Genomic DNA, 22,633 nt, shown 5'->3' on the forward strand with positions numbered 1-22,633 from the left:
AATTAGTATTCAAGGTTGTATCCGGAAAATTATTGCTAAATTGTTGCACAGCTACAGTATAAAAGAAATGTGGAAGTACGGTTAGACGGATATATTGAAAAACGTACGCTTTGACGGATATATAGAAAAACGTAAGTTTAACTTTTGCTCTAGAAGCTAGAGTACTAAGCTCTTAGAAATGAAACACAGACGACAAACTCAAATGATCCCGAGAAGAAAAAAAATGTCGATAACTCAAAAGTTAAAAATAAGATTCAAGATGGCGTCAAGCTCGAAGTCGATGCAAAGTGGTGCTCTTATTGTTTATCTTTTTCTCGTGGTTATGTGTAGTGTTTATGTGCGTGCTCTACTGTCTTCATGTAGTAACGGTGCTGTGACTTTCCCAAATGAAGCATTGCCAATGAAACATGGACTGAAGTGTAGTGGAAGATCATTTCATTTTATTGCTGCTGCCTTCATACCAAGAGGACCGCCATGTGCTCTCTCTGGTACTGCTAACAGTGACGGAGGAACTACCAGTGATTTTGTGACAAGGTATGAGTCAAAAGCAAAAAAACAGTGCCTCATTCTCGTTTGTTTTCTCCTCCTTTGTGGTGATATTCACGTAAACCCTGGCCCACCCTGTTCACATTACACTAATGCTTTCAATATATATTATCAAAATGTTCGTAGCATTAAAAACAAATTACTTGAGTGCTCATTGAACCTCGGTGAGATAAGGGAACTGGATTGTTTCGCAGTGTCCGAATCGTGGCTGAATGAATCAGTGAACGACAGTGAAATTAGCTTTTCTAATAATTTCACCATTTATCGTAAAGACCGCATAACTCGTGGAGGTGGAGTGATGATTTGTGTAAATAATAAGTGGAAGAGCAAGAGAAGACTGGATCTCGAACGGGATTGTGAACTTATATGGGTGGAAGTATTTATTCCAAAGCGTCGTTCTGTGTTTATTGGATGCTTCTATAGGCCGCACAAGAACACCCCCCAGCACATCTTAGAAGCTTGCCATGACTCACTGTTACATGCGTTGTCACACGGTGACGTCATCCTATTGGGTGATTTCAACCTTTCCATCACGTGGCAGGACAGCAAGCATGGAGTCGCTAAAGATGGAAACGACAGTTATTTCATGGACAATTTTATTCATGGACTTGGTCTAGGTCAACATAATATGCATAATACCCGCAATAATAGCAATCTTGACTACATTCTTTCTAACTTAGAACCTCGTTGTGTTGTCCCATGCAGAAATCTTTTTCCTTCGGATCACGATTCCTTGGATGTTTCTTTCGATTTCCTCCCCTCCACTACTACAAACCAGGCCCTCAAAAGTAGGTCACAACTTCTATGGAAGAAAGCCCCCTGGGGTGACATCTGCCGAGCTATTGAACTGTTTCCTTGGTGTTTGTTAGAGGTAGGAACTGTTGACGACGCTGTGGACTTATTTACATCCGTTGTCCACTCAGCCATAAAGGACTTTGTGCCGGTGAAAGCATCAAAATCGAACAGGTTTCCGGTCTGGTACGACAATGAACTTCGTGACCTTCTTAAAAACAAAAAGCTTGCCTGGACTCTATGGAAATCACATCCGAGTGACTACACATATAAAAACTTTGCTAGAATTAGAAGTCTTGCCAAGAAGGTACAGCGACATAAATATTTTGAATACATGGACTCAATTGGTGATTTTACTGTTAGTAACCCTAAAGTCTTTTGGTCTGTAATTAAATCTAGAACAAAATCTCCGGGCATACCGGCAACAATTCAAGATGAAAATACTGAAGCGAGTGATGATCAAAGACCAGACCTCTTCAATAACTACTTCTGCAAAACATTTACTTCCCTTTCCTCTACAACCCATCTCCCCCCTCTCCACCCCATCTGTTCGGACACCTTATCCATTCTCTCTACCACCCCGGGCGAAGTTCTGGCTCTCTTGCTATCGTTATCTCCACATAGATCACTTGGACCTGATAAAATTAGTCCTCTCTTTCTCAACAAAACTGCTTCAGTTATTGCGGTTCCTCTATCTATCTTATTCAATAGATGCTTCAAGGAAGGGTATTATCCCACCAGTTGGAAACTGGCTCACGTGACCCCAATATATAAATCAGGACTTAAAGATCATGTATCCTCCTATAGGCCAATATCTCTTCTTTCTGTAATATCAATTATCTGCGAAAAAATAATTAAAGACAGGCTACTTAAATTCACCTCACCTTACATCCATAGTTCTCAGCACGGCTTTCTACCGAAAAGCTCAAGTCTCTCAAACTTAAGTACTCTTCTTTCCTGTGCAGTCAAATGTATGAATAACAATACTCAATTAGATGTTATCTACTTTGATCTCTCGAAGGCCTTTGATTCTGTCAGTCACATTCATCTTCTTCATAAACTCTCCAATAGATTTAATGTACATGGCAATTTTCTCTCTCTAATCACAAGCTACTTGAAGGACCGTAAACAGAGAGTTGTTCTTTCAGGGGCGACTTCTAACCCCCAACCCGTGATCTCAGGGGTGCCTCAGGGGAGTGTACTTGGGCCTCTACTGTTTGTCCTGTATATGGATGATCTCTACACGCACTTATCAGCTCAACCTAGTGGCCTTCTGCTTTTTGCTGACGATTGTAAGTTATGCAGAGAAATATCGTGTCTCCATGACACAATTGCTCTACAGGAAGACATAAATTACCTTACAGGCTGGTGTGAAATGTGGCACTTGAAACTCAACAGTAAGAAATGTGACAGTATTACTATTACTTTGAAAAAGTCTCCTGTTCCCTCCACATACCATATCAACGATTCCCCTATCACACATTCTGCTAGTCATAACGATCTTGGTGTCATCTTTGATTCAAAACTCACCTTCTCTGACCACATCTCCTCAATACTAAAGAATTCAATGCGCATGTTGGGACTTCTTTATCGATTCACCGAACTACGCACTGTTTCTTCATTAGCAACTTTTTATAAGACTTTAATAGCGCCCAAGATCGAATACTGCTCTCCCATATGGGCCATGGCAGCACCTACACATCTCTCCAGACTTGATTCTGTTCTCAATTTCTTCATTGCTATAGTCCGATTTCGTGTTCCTGCACTTCGAATATTATCTAAGAAGGAGCTCTTGCGACATCTTAATATTCAGACTCCTGAAGTACGCAGAAATATCTCTGACCTGAAATATCTACATAAAATAGTTAATGGAACCTTAAGATCGGAAATATTACTTCAGGAACTATCCTTACGTGTCCCTTCCCGCATCACTCGGAATACCCACCTATTCCATCTTGCCCGTCCTAGGTTGGCTGTTATACAGAGGTCTCTTTTTTATAGAATACCAAACAGTTATAATCAAGTAACAACTGATGTGGACATTTTTTCGAGCTATCCAGTGTTTGAAAGAGCAATTAAACGAGCTTTGACGGAATAGTTTTACTTTTACACTCTTTTTTTTCTATGTTGTTGTTATTGTTGTCATGTTTTTTTTCTTTCTTTTGTTAGCATGTCCCTGTGTAAAATGGCAAAGTTATGCTGTATCTGGGAAATTGTTCAATAAATAAAATAAATAAAATAAATAAATAAAGTTAAATAGCCTCTAAAATTGCCCTCAAATAATACATTCTTCATGTTAGCTTTAATTCGTAAAACATGTGCTCCATCCACCTTGTTGGTGAATTTTAGAGCGAAATATGGCATTTAGGTCATGGAATTATTATCTAACTATAGAATATACTATAAGAAAGCTATTTAGATAGAAAAATCATGAAAATGAAAAAAGCCAAAATTTCCAAAATTCTCATTTTTTTCCCAAAAAAGCCGGCTTTTTATGTGAAAAAAAAAACATCGATTCAAAAAAGCCGTCTTTTTTTGCATCTCTACTTAAGAGTCATAAACATCGGTATGATCACCATCCATGTTGTAACACAGCTGAATTCTGCGTCAAGTTCTCGCAGATGTTTTGCGGAGATACTCCGGAGTCATGAAGGTGAAGGCGTGTTCTACAGTTGCTCGTAATTCCTGCGTTTTGTGACATCGAGTGTTTCTTACTTGTTGCTTTATGAAACCCCAGAAAGCATTGTCTGGTGTCGTCAGATCGAGACTTCTTGGAGGACAGGTAAAGAAATCTGGTGAAGACCTCTTCCAATCCAGCGGCCAGGAAACATCTGATTCAGGTATATCTCCGAAAAAAATGGCGAGAACTTGTCGCAAAATTCAGCTATGTTACGACATGGATAGTGATCATACCGATGTTTATGACTCTTAAGACTTCAAAGGAACTGTGTACAGACATGCTACTATAACTAACACCATACTGTTAAAACTAAAGGGGGTACGCCTACTTCCGCACCACCCTGTAACTAATTTATCATTATTACTTCTTCCATACTCTCGGTCGATTTCAACCCTACCTAACTAGGATGATCATGAATCTGTAAGGAAAAGATGCAAACAGAGATAGAGTGGGTCAAGATTTATGAGTGGATCGTGGGTCAACAGGACGTGCGACCCACAGTTCACAAATCCATCATGACTCACTCTGATCATTGCATCGTAGATAGCATCTTCTGAACACTGGTGAATTTGTCTACGTTTTATCAAGGCCTCCATTTTTCTTCTTTTTCATTTGCTTTTATTTACTTACATGAGCTGGGTATATCTAAGTGAAAAAAGAATTTCAAGCACTTTTGGATATTAATATTTGTAATTATAATAATAACAACAGGAATTACTACTTAGCTTTAGAGACACAATCGAATTTTACACTTTTTCCCTTTATATTGGTCTACTTTACCTTGATTTGAAACCTTTAAATTTTATCCTATTTTCTATTGAAAAGAATCTGTAATTCAACAAGGAAATAATTATATATGATAATTAAATTGAAATTCATCGTAATCTGACCCTCCCCATCAGGATCCTGCCGCCTACAATTGGTCAATTTGTCGATGCCAACTAGGTGCCGCGGTCGGATTGCCGGCGCCGGACACCGGCGTCTTTCCGCGCGATTTTCGACCGCAACGAGCAAAAAGAGATTCGTTTACCAAAAGAAAACAGAGTTAGAAGGTAATTTGTTACTTTAAAATACGAATTAGGGCTTATATTTCCCTCGTATAAAGCTTTCTCGAAACAGTCGGCAGAGAGTCGGACGACGACTGCCAAAAGACACTGCCGGCAATTTCTTGAAAAACGACGTCGGCGAAAGTTTCAATATCGCGTACCAGCGGCAAAGAGTCGAATTTTGGAAAATGAATAGAGCCTCTATCTTCTTTAATGATTAAGTAAAAATTGAAACTGTCCGAAGGTTTTTCTTGTGGGTGGACACTAATTCCATTAAATATGTCTTGTGAAAACAGAGTCGGCAGAAAGTCGGCATACAGCGGACGAAACGACTCCGGTAAATGATGGTTGTAAAGACGTCGAAACGCTGACGGCGTGCCGACCATAAAATAGGTAAATGTATGAAAAGAAATTTAGTAAAGGGACTGCACGTAAAGGGTATATGAGAAGTAAATTTTTAAAATTCAATTACAAGTACGAGTGGGTCCTTGACAAACATTTTGGAAGAAAACGGCAAACAGCGGACGGGCCGACCGCGGGCAAATGTGTCGGAAAGACGCCGAAACGTTGGTGGTGTGCCGACAAGTAAAGGAGCCGAAAGAAAGTCGGCAAACAGAGGACGGACCGAACTCGGCAAAGATGCTCGGACAGGCGCTGAAACGCTGGCGGTTCGCCGACTAGTAAGATAACTCTTGTACTATAAGACCTGCAAGCGGAACAGTATATGGAAAGTAAGTTTCACAGCTAATACAATAAGCTGATGATTCTTTCAAAAGGAGTCGGAAAAGGGTCGGCAGACAGTGGACGAAACGACTGCGGCAGTTAATGCTCGTATATGCCTCCCCCATTGACAATTTGCCGCCGTGGATGGCGGACCGCCTCCTACTTCAGCGGCTTGGCCGCCAACACAGGTGGTGTCAAGGTGGGATGTGGGCATTTTCCGCTTATGCCGTTGACAGCCGTTGTAAAGGCGGGATGTGGGCATTTTCCACTTATGCCGTTTCGCAGCTCTTTTCCGATGATGGCCCGCCAGCGACAATAACACCTTTCCCGCTGAAGACCCTGATTGGAGAAATCTACGTCTGGTCGCGCCGCCGATATGTTCGGTTCGCGTTCTTCATTTGCTACATGGTGATGCAGTGTGGGTGGACTACTTCAAACAAAGAGTGTTGTTGATTCTACGCCCGAACAAGACAAGCAATAAGAATAAATGGGTAAGACTACGACTCAAGATACTAAATTTAGGTTAATTGCTGTATCGCCGGATCAATTTTAGGAAATTTACCGGGTCAATTGGAGAATTTGCTTAAGTTTGTGAGGAAGAATGAGTGAAAGTCAGGTAATGGGAATAGTAAAAGTTAAGAATGTGGTTGTTTTCGATGTAAGCTTCACTGTATATGGAGGCGGATAGACTATTTCGCGGAGAGGTACACTTGTTACGATATAGTGGCGCGAAAGGCAGTGTGGAAATGAATAGTTGCTAATTCTGAAAGTATATAATACTTGCATGTCCCATTCAATTTCTTCTTTTTTGGCTGAGAGTGCTGCAAAAAAGCAAAAAGGAAGAAATCTTATACTGAGACACACAAAAAATGCAAATATTATACTTCAAGAACTTTCAATGGTGTTCCTTGTCGAGACATCATAGCATGGGGGAAGACTTAGGCAAGACTAATGTAAAAGGTGATGAAAATTTTGTCTTTCTGAAGGGTAGATTCTCAGTCGGCAAAGAGACACTTTTCAGCGGCGGAAAGAGGTCGGATGCCACCTGTGGGAGAATCGGGAAGCCTACATCGAAAAGAGGTCCTTTCGAGCAGTCGGCAAACAGCCGGAAAGGAGCATAAAATGCACTGGCACCGCCGCTGGAAAGTAGCCTTTCCGAGCAGTCGGCAAACAGCAGAAAAGGTGCATAAAATGCGCCGGCGCCGCCGTCGAATAGTTGCCTTGCCGAACAGTCGTCAAACAGCCGGAAATGAGCATTAAGTGAGCCGGCGCCGCCGTCGGAAAGTTGCCTTGCCGAGCAGTCGGAAAACAGCCGTAAAGGCGCAGTGAATGCGCCGGTGCCACCGTCGAAAACCGGCCTTGCCGTGCAGTCGGCAAACAGCCGTAAAGGCGCAGTAAATGTGCCGGCGCCGCCGTTGAAAAGAGATCGGCAGAGGGTCGGAAACAGGCCTTTCCGACTGTTTTGCCGACTCTGACGTTGGCAACAGTCGGCAAAGGGCATTTTTTTAAAACAATTTTCGACCGCTTGCTGTCTCGGCAAAAGTTCGTTAACTTTGAACAAGTAGATCGTCGTGCCGCCGCGGACGGATGCCGGCTGCCTACCGGCGGCCTGCGCCGTCGACGGCTGCAATCTCTATTGCCGACCGCTACTTCCTGATGGGGCTTGACAAACACTACTATTTTATGCCCTAAAGGTCAGATCCACCGTTATTGTAACAGAGCGGTGCTTGACCAATTGGTCGTAAAAATTCAAACTCCGATTAGTGATCGTTTCACAGCCTTGTTTTTATTACAAGTGTGAACTTTTTAGTCAGTGTAGAGGAGGGCGTAGGTCATGGCTCAGGGTTGATGACGATGGATTTTGATGGGTGATGGGTCAGAGTGGGATCATGCTGGATCGTAGATTACAGTTGGTGGTGTGTCATGAGTCGTTTTCATTGACCCACACCACCTCTGGATACAATATGTTGTGTTCAAATCGAATTATTTCTACGAAAGTTATAGAAAGTAGTTTTGAAAATGAAATGTAATGAAATTTCAAGTTTTGTGTCCCACGATTATGTCCTTAAAGCTAAAGATGACGGATGATGCATGATATTGAATGATAATGAAATAAAAGGTGGAATTAGAATGTTGAAGGAAAAAGATGTCCGTAGGAAACCCAAGCATACGATTCTATCCCGCCGGAAATCGAATCAAAGACCTCTCGCACCAGAGGCAAGCAGTCTAACACCGAGCCACCGTGCTTTCCATAAAAAATGTTCTGTTGTCGCAATACGTATATATGCAAATTTCTAACATGGAGTTAATTATATTCTCCTTGTTCTTAATGAATATCACTGTCAAAAGAAATGAATTATTCCCGATTCTTGAGAAAACTACATGCAGAGCATTGCAACTAGGTATAATTGAAGTGTTAGCATTGATTTTATTCACTGTTTCCTCAACAACAATACTCAAAGCCATGATATGCTGCTTACAAGTTCGTCATTTATTGATCAAACAGTCTACTAACCCCCTGTTACCGTATATAATACTCGTGACACTAACCAGAAACGCTCAATAATTCTCATAACTACCTCAATATTGACAGATTCTGTCATTACTACATCTATCTATTATCTTGTAACTAACTGATTTCATGTATAGGCTGTTAATCTAACACACTCTTAGAGGAAACATAATTGTAGTTTCATAGTTTAGTCTTTGTAGATTTTACAGTAAAAATGCATGCTTTCCCCTATATCAGTAGTTCTTAAAGTGGGGTCCGCGGGACCTAGCCAGGGTGTCCGCGATACCTAAAAATTGAAATGTATTGTAATAAAATGGAACTCATAACTGTTAAGCAAGAAGTATTTTTTTTTTTTGAGTAGTATAAAGCGAAACCGTCTTAATGTGGAATCGAACCTAAGATTGATGGTGACAAACCTTATTCGAGATATCAATGCAATTATGGAAAAACACAAAGAATTTCATTCCTCACATTAGTTACCTCACATTTGAGAATATTATTTATCAAGTGAATTTTCCTTTTTTAAAAAAAGACACTGATTTTCAGTCCTGAAAGTTGCTGTATTTTCAGCTGAAATTACGTTCTCTAGGAAACAATCATTTATCTTTAGAATAAATTACTTATTGCATAATTTTTCTTAATCTCTTTCTTGTCAGTGGTAATTCTAATTACTATATTTTTTAATACCATGTGAAATTTCAGATAGTATTGCAAGGGGGTCCGCAGATCACTTTCCAAATGAACAGTGAGTCCGCGTTATCGGAAAGTTGGAGAATCACTGCTCTATATAATCGCTTCGCAAACTGTGTTCGCGATGCCCCAAAGCCCTTTACACTGGCCTAGTGGATGCTCCACGGATTTGGTGCACCTAGTCCTGGGTTCGATTCCCGAGGGAAAAGCCTTGACATGTAGTTCGAATTCCACCTTAAGCAGTAGCTCCACGGGCACCAAAACCTCGGTGCTGAAAGGGGACAAGGTCATGGTAGTTCAGTGGCAGAGTGCTTACTTCCGGTGCGTGAGGTCCCTGTTTCTATCCTCGGCCAAGTAAGTTTGTGGTAGTCAACATCGTGTTCGTGGATTTTCCCGGGGTACCCCCGTTTCCTCCTGCATTCTTACACCAACAATTCTTCCTCATCATTCATTTGTTCTAATTATCGTGTCCCTTAGCTTAAAGGGCATAATTATGGGATGTTAAACTGAAAGATTTAATTTCATATTACAATTACACTTGTACATTATATGGACCGCAGTGGCTCAGTGGTAGAGCGTTCATCTCTAGTGCATGAGCTCGTTGGTTCGATCCCAGCTTGCGCCAAGTGAGCTTTGCAGTGGATAAACACCGTGTACGTTGGTTTCCTCGGGGTTCTCCCGTTTCCTCCTACTTTCTTCATTCCACCATTTTCATCTATTTATCATCATCACCGTCTTAGCCTAACCGGCATTACTGTAGGACGTTAAGCTCAAAGGTTTCATTTTTTTCATTTTTCCTTTAGCCTAGTCGGCATAATCGTTGGACGTAAAACTTCAAGATTTACATTATATTTATATATCCATATTATTTATCCATCAATTGCGTATTTTTGCTCAAACGCCTGGATGATATGCAACCCCACACAACTGTACGGGTATGTTGGTTGCATAGGAACCAGATATGTTCAACTATACGGGAATGTTGGTTGCATAGGGACCAGTAATGTTCAAGTCTACCGGAAATTGGTTGCATAGGAACCAGAAATGTTCAACTGTATATAACAGTTTCCCCTACTTTTCACATTCTTCCAAATATCAAATATATTTTCAATAAACTGAAAGAAAACCTTTGACTTTATTGATAAGATTGCTCTTCAAGTGATTCACATTACAATCGAATAAATTACTTTTCCGTTTGTGGACAAAAAATCTCTTTTCATTCGTTCTTCACTAAGAGTTTTCATTATAAGATGCATTTATTTGTCGCTTAATTTCAAATTAAAGTTAATAAGTTTGTTCCAGCTATTTTCTCAGAAATTATGATTATTTCTCTAAAAAATATTTTGAGAATAGCAGAGAAATTGTCCTCTGCAGTACTTTATAAAATGTTAAAATGGTGGGATATAATGCAACGTCAATTCCATGTTTTTAGCTTGGTGGTATATTATCCAAGCAAAAATACAAAAGTTTGAACGAAATAATCACCCCTTTATTATACCCCTTGCCGATTTTTATCAAGACGTCCTTCACTTGTGTCTGTAAAAGGACATGTACAGATGTGAGAAATGACAAGGAGATTCATGCTCATATGTGAATAATGCGCTGTGTAAAGAGCGCAAGTTCAGCTAATAATAATAATAATCCATCAAGTTCTTTAAGTGTGGAACTTTAAACTAAAATTTATTGTAATTTATTCTTAAGCTTATGCTTTCTATTTGTGAATATTAAGCTTTAAGCGTTTCTGCGTATTACTTAAAAAGTCAACATTTTTCATGTAAGATTAGCTTTAATTTGAAAACGCATAGGGAGAAAATAAGCCAGGATACAATAAATATCACCTTACGCATAGACCTAAATATCACGAATTGTGATCGTTAAAGATTCATAACCAGCGATTACGTGCTTTATAAGAGTTTTAAAAGAACGCTTATCGGATCAAATAAACCACAGTTCTACTTTATTCATCTTTTAGATAATATCATTTTCCTTTCATCCCAACGCACGCTAATAAGAAAAAAATCATAGAAGGAAAGAAAAGAAAGGAAAAAAGCCACTGCAAACATTTGTAAAACAGCTATAGAGATGTAATTTTACATACCGAGCGTGAACCCTTCATTGCTACTACTACAAAAGAGTTTTAACACAAATTGCCGCTAGAGTGCGTTGGCAGCAAATGAACAATACCAGTCAGCGCGGGAGAAAGACAAAGACTGTGGGAGACACAAACAGACAACGCTAAATGGAAGCCAACATCCAATTAGACTTAATGGAAGGGTTGAGGAAGAAAAAAAAAAGAATGAAACATATAAGACAATAAATAAAAAAAGGAAACATGGTAGGTGCATGACAAAATGAGAAAGAAAGACAAAATCACATAAATTGTTGGGCAGAAGTTTTGTAAAAGAAAAACCATACCATTATCTTCAGCGACATGCAAAAAGGATGGACGTTCCTTGATGAGTCGTCTGATATCCGTGCGACGGCGGAGCGAGGTTCGTCCCCTTGGTCTTCCTGCATGCGAGCAACTTCGTAGAAAAAAAAAAAACTACCGGTAATAAGCAAAAAACACGTAAATCATAAAAAAATGAATACGTAGAAAGTTGCTGCCTAGATTGCTCCACAACTATGACCAAGCTTATCAGTTTGTGGGTTCCCTTCTAGTTAGCGTGATCAAACTCTTCTACAAGTAATCTATCAACCCGACACCCATCAAGTCACGGGAAAACTAACTACAGTCGCGTAAGACGAGGTTCGGTGGGGGGAGGGAGAGAAAACATGGAACAAAGAGCAAAAAGGAAAGTAAAGGGGGAAAGAGAGAAAGAAAACGAAACAATATAAGGGACTTTGGATCACAAAACGACAGACATGCGCACCCTGAAAATGACTCACACGCTACTTGTTTGCGAAGAATTCGTTCACGCGCTTTTATTTACCATTAAAGAAGTGATTCCAGTGACTGCTCCGGAACTCGTATTAATACTAATGATTAGAGACCGGGTGTTAGGCAAAATGTCTGTTCTTTAATATTAAAGATATGATCAAAATTAATATTTTGAAGTTTATATAGGGAGTTATAGTTTCGATTTAAGCCAATTTTATTTTGCGTATTTTGCCCCTTACTGTCTAAATAATTGCTTTAGTGCCTAATATTGCCTATTTTATGCATTTTCTTCAAAATAAGTCTTTATTGGAAAAATATATCATAACGTTTAAATACCTCACCCCCCCCCCCACACACACACGCATTGTATTAAAGTGCACGATGGCTTTAAGAGTACCTAAAAGGAAATATTACTCAATTCCTACCATACTAATACAAAGCTTGGGCAACAGCAGTACTGAATGAAGGGGTATGCATTCAACTAAATCGAGATATTCAATCTATCATTTTAAATAATTCTTCACAGGCATATTCTTTTTCTAATTTCTAGATTTTTAGTGCACCTAATGATATTTTTATCATTTGCTAACTTTCAGTTTATTCAAAAAAGAAAGAAAAAGACAGGTATATTTATATATTTTTAAACGTTATCTATGACTTGAAACTATTTTTAGTTGTATTAAGTATTACTTACCTTCATTATTTCGAGTTACATTTTAGTGCCTATTTTTTTTTTTTTAGATATTAGGTGCCTATTTTCCAGGTTTTTAGTGCCTAAACATCCGGTCTCTACTAATGATAATACAGAACTGTATATGTTATAAGATTACTACAGTAGGAAATTGTATGATCCAGTTACGTTAAATAGACGATAGTGTAAAGACGTGTTCAAATTATTAGACTCAACATTCAGTTTCTTACTATTTTACTGTTCTTACAATAAATATTACGTGAGAAAATACGTTCGAACTTAGTCCAACTTACTACCTTGTAACTCTGTCTTAATTTCTACTGGGTGTGGCATATGCTTTTCAAGTATCAATAAAACAAATGCGTACATGACATTCAAATATAATCACTATACAATGTGTATATACAAATTGGAAACGAAAAGTGAAATGGAATACTTACAAGAAAATGATATCTGACACAAAGATAAATATTTCGTATGAAATCCCTTATTCTTTATTAAGTCTTCTATCCTGTGTGGCATCCTACGTACTAGTATAGCACATTTTGCCTTCAATTCAGCATCATGATACCACAAATTGTTGATCTCCTCGGTCAATTGATGTTTGGTTGTAATGTGCTCCTTCATGAAGCTCCAAAGGTTTTCAATCGATTCATATCAGGGCTAGTGCTCGGCCACGGAAGAACACCAATTTCGTTATCCTGAAAGAATTTTGTCACAGCTCTGGCACGGTGGCATGGGGCTTCATCATACATAAAGATGAATTGTACATTATCAAACCAGACTGCAATCTAAGAAAGCAATTCTTCTTGAAGAACTTGTAGGTATTGGTCGTATTTCATTGTTCTCTCTACTATATACAGCCTTCCAGACCCGAAGACAGAGATCACAGCCCAGACCATGACTAAAGTAAGATGCTTCACTACTTATTAAAGATATTCCAACTTGAACTTCTCCCAGGTCGACGTCGCACATATTGTGAACATTCATCGGACACGAAGACACATGATTCATCACTGAAACACGCTATTCTCCAATTGTCAGCAATCCAATATTCTAGGTCTCGTGCCCATTCGAGGTGCTTCTTTACCATGATTGGAGTAGACTCTAATTTTTGTTTTCTTTCTTGACCGTGTGCTTTTATTCCCTCAGCACAAAGAATCCTTCGAACACTTTCAGGCCAAATGTCTGAGCCATACTTAGCCATTTTAATGCTTAAGTCTCTTAGAAGTTGCACTTCTGTTTCCCAGAGCCAATCTTTTTAGTTTCCTGATACCTCTTAGCTATAGCTTTGGTTGTCGTTCACACTTCTCAACCCTATTTTGGCTCTTGTTCATTCCATCAAAGATTCTATCCACAGATTTTTGTTCTATCCCAACTCTACTAGCAATATGTCGCCGTGTCTATCTTCCTTCCACCAGAAGTATTTTGTTAACTTCCACTTTACGCGGAGAAAGTCCTTTTGCTTTTCCCATTACGCTGCGATTACAGGACTTTACAAAATAAAAGATTGATTCACGAAACACGTCACGATCATTTTAAACTGGCCCATTCGAACTGTTGAACGCTTTGAATGTTGTAACTTCTTACAACAGCAACCACAACACTTCAGACTGTAACTTGTTGATAGGAACCACAATAGCTATCTACAACTGAAACACAACTTTCACTATTTTCCTCCGCACTAATCCATCTGCTGTTCAACAGAGATATCACCACTTCAACTGTACAATAAAGTAATGAAGGATCCTATATTGGTGGTTTAACCATTATATTAAATGTTCTAGAACTCTGAAATTAGAACTCCTACATCAACTTTGCATTTTTCGAGACTGAGCCTAATAATTTGAACACGTCTGTAATTGAATAAAACTTACTTCTATTGACGGTGATTCGGCTTTTCAAGAGTGTTTCTTATTTCTTCTCACGGCGAGTGAATGATTATCTAACAACTTGAATAAATACTGCAAAAACTTCACTTGGAAACAAAACAAAACTACCAGCACTGGTGGATCCACGAGAAGGGAGGTAAGGGCGACTATTGGCTCCAATATTGGAGCGTGGACTTGTTCAAATTTTCACTAATTGCTATTTAGAACACAAATAAAAAGGTGTCCCACAAAGCACTCAACTTTTGAAATGCCTGTCATTTCTGTTCTAGTAAGTTGGCAACACTGAACGTTACACGACTTTCATCTGTTGTCTTTGTGGTTAGGAGTCACGGAGCGCCAAACAGTGCGCGATTGTCATCCGTTTTCTGTACGGGTAGGAATGGAGCGCTTCACGATGGAACACCGTGTTGTCATACTGAAAATGTTGTGAATATTATGTAGAGACTAGTGAATGCTTGGCGATAACGATCATGAGCTTTTCGGTACTCCGTGACTACTATAATGCTGCCAAAATGTCTTGATCCGTGGCAAAAATGTGAACTAAAGTTTAACCCCTCGACACACCCACGCGTTGAGCTAATAAGGGTCCAGCTGTTGCTAAGCGAGAGAGCCTTAGCGAAAGGGAGTGGAATTCCTTCAGCCGATAGCAGCGCTTGGAACGGAACACTAGGTCTCAAGTCAATGTGGTATATCCCAAGGATGTTATAAAATAGAGGATCTGTCCATACATATCTTCATCATATGATCTCAATGAAGTCAAAAAAACAACTGAGCATCGTCCAAGCCTGCACGTCTGATTGGCTATTCTCGTTTCCGCCATGATTGTTGGCCCGAAACATTGCGATCTTAGTGGCGCGGAGTGGGCAGAGTAGGTGTGGTGAAGCTGTGACGTATGGCTTCACGACTTTGTTGTATGGGCAGATCCTCTATTTTATAACATCCTTAGTATATCCATAACCCAAAGATAACAGATGAAAATCGTATAACATTCAGTGCTGCCAACTTACTTGAACAGAAATGGCGGACATTTCAAAAGTTGCGTTTTTTAGGGGACACCCTTTACATGGAATAAGCCTGTAAAGCTTTAATTTCAGATAAACAATTAAGTAAATGCCGCTTGAATTATAATAACTATTTTTTAAAATCAATTTACTAATGTTTTTCACAAACGGGAACTCGGTAGGTGTTGACTGTTCCTTATAAAAAGTTGTGCTCTCACTACAAGAACTGATAGATTAAATTCTTGTTGTTTTCAGAACTCATTATTATATATATTTTCTTCGTACACCATCAGTGTTGAATTCAGGCATGTTCAAGGGGCGCTGAGCCTCCTAGAATATATATCCGTCCTCCTAGAATATATATACACATGGATTGAAATATTTGTTCTTTTCTGTTTATTTTTTTTTCAGAAACAATTGAGTCTTAAAAGCAAAGATTTTTTTAAAAAAATGAAAATTAGTTTCTTCTTTTGCCCAACCCAATTGTTCTAATTAGCAAACCGTGTTCTCATATAAAGTCGAAGTTAAATAATAATAATAATAATAATAATAATAATAATAATAATAATAATAATAATAATAATAATAATAATAATAATAATAATAATAAAACTTCGAAACTAGATACAGATGCACACAAACGCTTTATCAACATTAGTTAAAGAAAAATGACAACATGTTGGTCTTTTTGTAAAGATAGAACGAAGAGAAGAAGGAGAGATACGATTGTCATTAAATGATTATATAAAAAAGTTGGGAAGTGAAGCACTATAGTAAGGACTCCTTGGTAAACAAAACAAAACCGCCCCGAACAAGGTTGAAATTACCCTTCATCCTCCTGACTCATTCTTCACATATATATTGCGTAGGTTTCGATATGTGCTGTTTTAGAAGCTTTCTTGGACTTTGGGAGCAAGGGAGAAAGGCAAAAAGTCGAAAAAGAGAGTCTCTCACATGGAGGTGTAATGTGAGGGGTTTTTTACGCTGGTTTCTAAAGAAAGATTTTTGTGTTTTGTACTTTTTATGCATTCTCCCGGCATTCGCCTGGTGGGACTAAGGAAATTCTTTAAAAAAAATTAGAATGGCTTTTCCAAACCAAATCTGGAAGTGTTTTTTCAATGTACCCCTTAAATTTTTATTGCCCCTTGTACAAAAATCTGAATTCAACACTGTATACCATTACTGTTATTCTCCAATTTACTAGTATCATCTTCATCATCATAACTTTGTACTACAACTACTGACAGGTCACTTGCCGATAATTGAAAAGTTGACATGCACTACGATCCTCAGATAACTTCTTTGTCGTGATGTTTTAATATACTGTCCATCAATGATCCTCTCCTTCCCCTCCATAGTTTGAACGAAACTTTCGGAAATACCCTCGTACATAAGACTATATTTCACATCCTTACTTACACAAGTCAAGATCTACACCTATACCAAGGTTTGGTCAATATACCATAGTTCTCTGGATCAGGGTTTTTCAATCTGGAGGTCGCGACCCTTACGGAAGTCACGAGAGGGTTTCATTTGGGTCGCGAAGATAAGAGGAAGAGAGAAATATAATTAGAATCTAATACCGGAAAATATTTTTAAATATTATTTTGAATTTTGTTCTGATAAGCATATTTTTTATTTTTATACATAATTCCTATTAAGAACAACAAAAAAAAATAGGTCTACTAAACATTTTCAGCAGGTACGGGGTTGTATAAAAATCAATTTAAATGAATGAGGTACGATATGAAACTAATGAGAACTGCATATTGAAATGCCAGAAAAATACAAATGCAACAAAACCTGCATATTGAAATACAATTAAATTGAAAGCTAGTGAGATAACTCAGCATGGTGTGATTGCCGGTTCGATCTTCGTGACGAACATTATCAAGTAATTTAAAATAATTACTCAATAATTTATAAAACAACTGTACACGTTTTTAATACCAACATAAGGAATCACTTTATTTATTTTTTTTTATCATAAATGACCCAAAATTAAGGGAGTTATGAAGTTTTAAAATGTTCAAATAGCTTCTATTTTGAAACAGTATGACGGATCGGATTCAATATTTGTAATAAGAATGAACTAACCAAATGTGATTTTAATCCATTCGCTTTAAGGGAAGTTACTATATCCACTGTATGAAAGAAATGAATTCTTCTATTATAGAAATAAATGGATATCGTGAAATTTTAGCAATGGGTACAGCAGCGTTTCCCAACCGGTGTGCCGCGGCACACTGGTGTGCCGCGAATAGGTCGCTGGTGTGCTGCGAGGAAATCGAAACAAAATTGTTAATTCTACAGGAATCAAATTCCAAGACATAGGGAAAACTGTGTATTTGTATTTCACATTACTATGAACCTCTACTATGAATCTACAAAGGTTTCATACTGTGTTACTTTTCTCTACATTTTTAACGTTGAGAAAAGTTTTTGTTGTCATTGTCATGACCATTTTTGCTTCATTGTTGTTGCAGTTTATTTCGTAACTTGAAATTTTAAAATATCATTCAATCCTTTTGACAAAGCAAACATGCTTAAAATTTACCTACATTTGTGTTTTAAAAGTACAAGAGATTTGTTTAATGGTTCGTTATTTAGTGATCTTCCTTTTTACTGAAAGGTTGGATACAGTTTTCGAAAGAGAAAGTGGATTTTTAAAAAACCCGTGTCCTATATTTCACTGCAATTGTTTACTATTTTTATATTAGAATGAACAATAAGCATAATGATTTACCACAGAGGAGAATCAGTCATCAAGCTTTCTTCTCTGTGAGAAGATCAGTAGGCCTAATCACAGAAAAAAAATATCACGGTATTTCATATATACAAATAATAATAATAATAATAATAATAATAATAATAATAATAATAATAATAATAATAATAATAGCTATATATATATGAGTGTGCCGCGAGAATCCAAGTTACACTTGTAGTGTGCCGCAAGTTGAAAAAGGTTGGGAAACTCTGGGGTACAGTATCAAAAATCCCACACAAGCTTACTACAAACCAGATATTATAAAGGGGGTCACTGGTAAGAGGACGTAATAAAATGGGAGTTATGATAGGAATTAGATTCAGAACCACTGCTTTAGATCGTGTATAAATACAGTGTCTTTGTGATTTGTTCTGAAAGGAAAAGAAAAAAGGACATTAAGAAGGAAAAGAAAACATCCGGCACACGTATTGGACCGACAATTACTATTTCGCGACTGTGATTTTAGCACAGAATCGTTCCAAAGATCCATTTCGTAGGAAAACAACATCAAACGCTTGCGAGGCTATCAGTCACTTCCAACATTACTCAGAAAGCTATAACTTTCTTGTGATCTTTGTTCTGGTGAAAAGTTTCTTCTGTTGCATTCATAATTTCGGACATTCAACAGAACACTCCGCAACAAGACTAGAAGAAGCAAAACAAAAATTACCTAGGTAAGTTTTGGCTTTTTTACAGTTAAAATGCAAATGTTCGTGCAGGACTCTAACAAATCACGAAAATGATACTTACGTCTCATAATAATGTATGAGCATTTCAAGAAGGATCGTAAATATTTAATGTTTAATACCTGTGCATTGTTCTCTACAAAAGAGATGATTATGTCACAGTTAGTAAAATGCTCTTTAAATAATGAGAAATACACTGAAGATTTATGGTCCCTAAGGAATAGTAAAACATACAAGAATAATAGAAGAATTTTATTATTATTATTATTATTATTATTATTATTATTATTATTATTATTATTATTATTATTATTATTATTATTATTACTAGCAGATTGCCCGTTCTTCGCACGGGGGAGAATACGTTTAATTTTAGATATAAAGAACTGAATTTGGATTTAAACTGCATCGGAAGTGTCACTGTTCGTCTCAACGATCCCAAAACCTAATATAGGTCATTTTCGATCATTTTAAAATCTCTCCTTCCCCTCCCCTAATTTATAGCATCAAAGTGAAATGATACAAACCATTCTATACCCGAACCTCATCTATGTTGAAAATTTTGATCGAGACCGGTTGGGCGGTTCACAGGTTACTAAGATATGAAGGTGGTCACTTTCAGTTTTGATCATTTCTAAATATCTCCCCCTCTCCCTCCTCTAAATTGCATCGTCAAAGTGAAATAATAAAAATCATCCTAGATCCGAACTCTCATCTAGATGGCAAAATTGATCGAATCGGTCGGGTGATTCAAGAGTTGTTAAGTCACCAAGATAGTCACTTTCATTTATATATACCGGTATATCCTCCCCTCTTTTAAGTTCTACCATCAACATGAAAAGATAAAAAAAAAAAAAAAAAATCCCAGTCCCGAACTTCATCTATGTGGAAAATATGATCGAGATCGGTTATGTGGTTCAAGACTTATGGATTGGTTGCTCGCCTTCTCTGCAAACCACACGGGGAGGAAGAGGAACAGTCAGGAAACCTGGCGTTGAGAAAGACAGGTAAACAACACCGATAGCGTTATAGATTATTTTGAAGTCATGCTATTCGTGGATCTATGATTATGTTCTGCCAACACTGTTTACCTGACTCTCCTGCCATCTTTTACTGTAATGTTTCTCTCTGTAGTAGAAGAGGAGAAGCACTGACCTCTCAAATTTCACCGGGGTCATCAGTGGACTTTGACCATTAAATTACACTCAGTCAGCAGTATTATACAAAGACTTGATGTTGTATGGCAGGGAGGTGGATAGCGGGAGGGGTCACGTGATGATGACGTAATCTGACATGGAAAGTGAAGTTATGGGAAGAAAGTAACGAAGAATAAGTGATGACACCATGTGACATATGGCACGAATATGTATGTGTGTGTGTGTGGTGTGTGTTTAGAGCATTCTGTTACCTGCTCTTCACTAGGTGTGAAGAAAGGTGGTCTTCTTCTTCTTTGGATCTCTCAGCTAAGCTTAATACCATGACATTAGTATCTTCTACTAACACGAGAGATTTAGAAATTGGTGTACCGTACAGAATAATTGACTGCAAGATAATAGCAACAGTATATGGAAAGAAGGCATTTGTTACATTCCATGGAGAGAAAATAAGTATACCGAATCGCTGTACGAAGAAACTTGAATCAGATAATGGTGCATGGGTGAAGATTAGTGCTCTCAACGGGTCGGGTCGGGTCGGGCTGAAGACCGACCCGACCCGACCCGTGACCCGAATTGACTGACCCGACAACCCGACCCGAGTAGCCTGACCCAACAACCCGACCCAAGCTGACCCTACCCGACCCGTTTGAGATCACTAGTGAAGATATACTTATCTGGATTTAATATGCATAATTTGGAATATACAAAGCTGTCGTCTTCTTAAGCTCCATGTTGTGTTCAATTGTTTCAATTGTTAATTTGCTTTTGAAATTTCTTGTATCTTCTGTAATGTTTTTTTCCACGTTTCCTCGCAAAATTTCATATATACTGTTTTAGATATCGCATTGGCACTATTGTTCATTTCTCGTCCCCCCTTTTTTTTTAAATAAAAAAATCAGACGTCGTATTTCTTTGGAGATCCTCTTGTTTTTTTATGCCGTGCTAGTTCCTATCGTCGTCCATCAGAATATTTGTAATTTTTCGGTTAGTTTTAAAATGTCAGTGGCGTATCTACCGTTCACAGCGCGTATGGCAAGCAAGAAAATTGAACCTCTACTTTTCTATTCCTTTCCCCAGCCCTACACTTATATTATTTCAGTTCTAATTTTTTCCTTTCTATTCTTTGTTAAACTTGATTTGACTGGACTATAGACCAACAAAAAAAAAAAAAAAAAAGTAATTCAAAATATTTTATTTAGCTGACCACAATCTTTGTGCAGCATCTAAAACTTTAAAATGATTGAAGATTGTTTTAATCATATTTTATTTTTAAGTATGATTGTGATTAGCATATTCTTTCCATACCAATTTGCAGTGTGTTATTTTTCTTGCCTTAACTCTTACCAAACTTGTGTACAATGTCTTCAAATTTCATTTCTACAAGTTCTTGTCTTCCAACAGTTGTAGAACAAAATCGTTGTCTTGACTTATGAATACTCTTAAGCACGATAGAATTAGTTTTAATTTGATGAATGATTTTTTACAGGTGCTAATGAAAACAGGAATGGTTAGCACTTTTTAATAGCTATTCGCGTCTTGGGAAATACTCTCATCTCCATACTTATCAGACTTCAAATTTTTGCAGAGCAAGTTGAGAGCAATATTATGCAGTCAGTAATTTGCTCATGTAACTGTTGTGCATCAATATCACTGCTTTAGATTTCACCCGTTCTTCTATAATTGAATCGTTGAGTTCGAAAACCGGTCATCTCCATCGTTGCTAATTTGAGAGACGTGACAAACAAAACTAACTTAATCAATATGTATCTGACATATAGGGTTATTTTCATTTTTAGAAAGTAGAAAAATGTAAGTTCTACGGTCAAAAAATGACAGCAATATGTGAGATGCATATTGATTAATTTAGTTTTGTTTGTTACTCCTCTCAAATTAGCTTTGATGGAAATGACCGGTTTTCGAACTCAACGATTCAAATGTTTTCTGCGCTTTTACTATCAGCACCGTAACAAGACGTGATAACGTAGCAGCAGGAAGCCGAAATTTGAATCAGCATATTATGGCGAAGTAAATCTTTCATTCGTTTTCACGATCTTTTATTTTTTCATTACTTTTTCCATCATTTGTTAAGTGGTTAGCAGGCTGGGGAGAAGGAGTGGAAGTCTGATGAAGACACAGTTATTGTGTTGAAACTGTTACGTGATAGTGTTTTTATTAGTACAAAATGGAAACAAGGCCTGATAGAATAGTTACTTCCGATTTTGCATATGTAAATGTAGGTTTTTCTCAATTGTCTTAATCTGGCATCGATTCCAATACACCATAGATAACCGCAGAAGCTTGGATTCATGAACATGTAGATGACCTACAACATCTTCCTTGACCCACCCAATCCCGAGATTTCAATCTTATTCAACACCTGTAGTCAATTCTAAGGCTCCGATTCCAGAGCAGATTCTTCTTTATCACACTACAAGAGTTGATTTGGAGTTTAAAGTCCCTTTCAGCAGCGAGACTATATGAGACGGGACCTACTGATTAACGTGGAATCCGAACCACATGAGCTCCCGCAGGGAATCGAACCCGGGTCTCCCACACCAAAGGCGCG

General features: G+C 37.9%; 1 protein-coding gene across 3 annotated transcripts in view; it reads right to left on the bottom strand.

The window, feature by feature from the left end:
- LOC145670913 (uncharacterized) overlaps nt 1-22,633 on the bottom strand; it is a 111,363-nt gene that overhangs the window by 72,870 nt on the left and 15,860 nt on the right. Inside the window, exon 1 of one of the 3 annotated variants that reach the window (XM_081739546.1) lies at nt 11,405-11,702. The exons of 1 other annotated variant lie outside the window; for it this stretch is intronic. The gene's annotated coding sequence lies outside the window, so the exon portion shown is untranslated. Of the gene's footprint in view, nt 1-11,087; nt 11,193-11,404; nt 11,703-22,633 lie in introns of those variants that run through there. One more of the 3 variants, XM_081739547.1, reaches the window with a different exon arrangement.

This window comes from Thermobia domestica, chromosome 2 (assembly GCF_964235325.1).
Source record: "Thermobia domestica chromosome 2, izTheDome1.hap1.1, whole genome shotgun sequence".
NCBI classification, from domain to species: Eukaryota; Metazoa; Arthropoda; class Insecta; order Zygentoma; family Lepismatidae; genus Thermobia; species Thermobia domestica.